The following is a 1,839-nucleotide window of genomic DNA, read 5'->3' as shown; positions in this document are numbered from 1 at the left end:
ATGGAGTCAAATCCTTGTCTCTTCCCTTATCCAAGAACCTCTGTGAACACTGTCAGAGGTTTTATTCCTCCTGCTCTATCCCTTTCACTACTGACATTATAATTTAATTATCATATTATATATATTTTTTTTCAGTTATTGAATTGTTTATACCTCAACTCACGAGCTTTACTTTTTTTCCCCCCCCTGTTATTTTCTTTCCCAGTGGGTGAGGGGTGTGAGCAAGCAGCTGTTTGGTGCTTCGTTACCAGCTGAAGCTAAACCACAATATAGAACAACACAAAAAGCCAAACACCCTTCAAAACAATAAAAACCCTTAAAAAAAGACACACTCCACACTCCATTTCAGGGCTCTGTGTTTCACCAGAGGATAGCAGTCCAAAGGTTTCAACAGTGCCTGTCTAAGGCATCTGAGCACATGTGAATCCCGCAATTTTTAATAAAAGCATTAAAAAATTAAAAGTTTTAAATTTAAAAATTTAAAAGTTTTAAATTTAAAAATTTAAAAATCTAAAAATTTAAAAATTTTAAAGTTATGGTGTGCTCAGATGCCTTAGACAGGTTTCAGTGCCTTTCTAAGGCATCTGAGCACATGTGAATCCCCCAATTTTTAAAAAAGCATAAAAAATTTTTATAAATTTAAAATTTAAATTTAAATTTAAAATTAAAATTAAAAGAAAAAAATAGCATGGATCTCCAAGAAGAGCAAAACCTGTGACCCAGCCCCTTGCAGACTTCCTACAAGCTTGAGCTACTGAAATAATGCAAGAACTCTGCAGAGCTTTCAGCCACATGGAAGCGTATATATTCTGGTTTTGTTTTTAGGAAGATTTTCTGCCTGTTATTAATAAGAAGGGCTAAAAAAGGTAGGAGAAATCCTTTCTGCCACAGCAGCTTGCACTGAAAAAGTTGCAGTTTGGTCACAAAATCACAACTGAAATACTCTTGTGTTGAAAAAAACATCAGGCAGTTTTAGCACCAAACACTACCTCTTCCATTTTATCTTTGTTATTTACTTTGAGGCCTGAGGGCCATAGTTGATATTTAATGATTCATCACTGAATCAGAAGCCTTTAAAGGAAAGTTTGAAGCACATTGATTGATCAGCCCTACCTTAAAAAAATAAATAATGATATGAGGAGAGAACAGGATTAAAGAAGTGGACCCTGGGGGTGTAGCTAGCCATGGCTGTGCTCATGCCTCCCTCTTTTACAGATCTCTTGGTGGAGGTTTCTCTGGAGAAAGGGAAGAAAATTTTGCTGCTGGAGCAATTTTTCAGGGTTTGAGAATTTCTCCACTTGCAGCAAACAAAGCTCACATCTCATCTCTGAAACAGAAAATGGAGTGGCATCACATCTCTGCAGCTACATCATCAACAGTTCACTGTGAGACTTCCTCAGGTGAGAAAAGGCAAAATCAACCCAACTAAAAGACTGTATCCTTTCTGGAGCTCAGGTATGTCAGCCATAAGATTGCTTCTATAAGTTAGATACATTTAGCCATTTTACTCCATATGTCCATGCTCTGAAGGAGCAAACTTATGAAAGTTCACTGATTCTAACTGCTGTAAATTAATTTAAAATCTTACATCTACCATACTTTGTTGGCTGCAATAATTACACATGAAAGATTATGTGACTTGAAAGCTGAAAGTGTAGAAAATGTATTTCTTGAGTCAGTCATCTAAGAGCAGCAAGAGATTATTTTTGGTCATGGAGTTAATTTTAAATTAGAAATTAAGATTTTAGTAGAATAAAATAAAACACAATTCACTGAAAAACTTTTTTTCTACAGCTGCTGGCAGTTCATGTTAAAATTAAGCTACCCACTTGAGCATTC

The sequence above is a fragment of the Melospiza melodia genome, chromosome 5 (assembly GCF_035770615.1).
Source record: "Melospiza melodia melodia isolate bMelMel2 chromosome 5, bMelMel2.pri, whole genome shotgun sequence".
In the NCBI taxonomy this organism is placed as follows: Eukaryota; Metazoa; Chordata; class Aves; order Passeriformes; family Passerellidae; genus Melospiza; species Melospiza melodia.
This window is presented reverse-complemented; position numbering follows the sequence as displayed.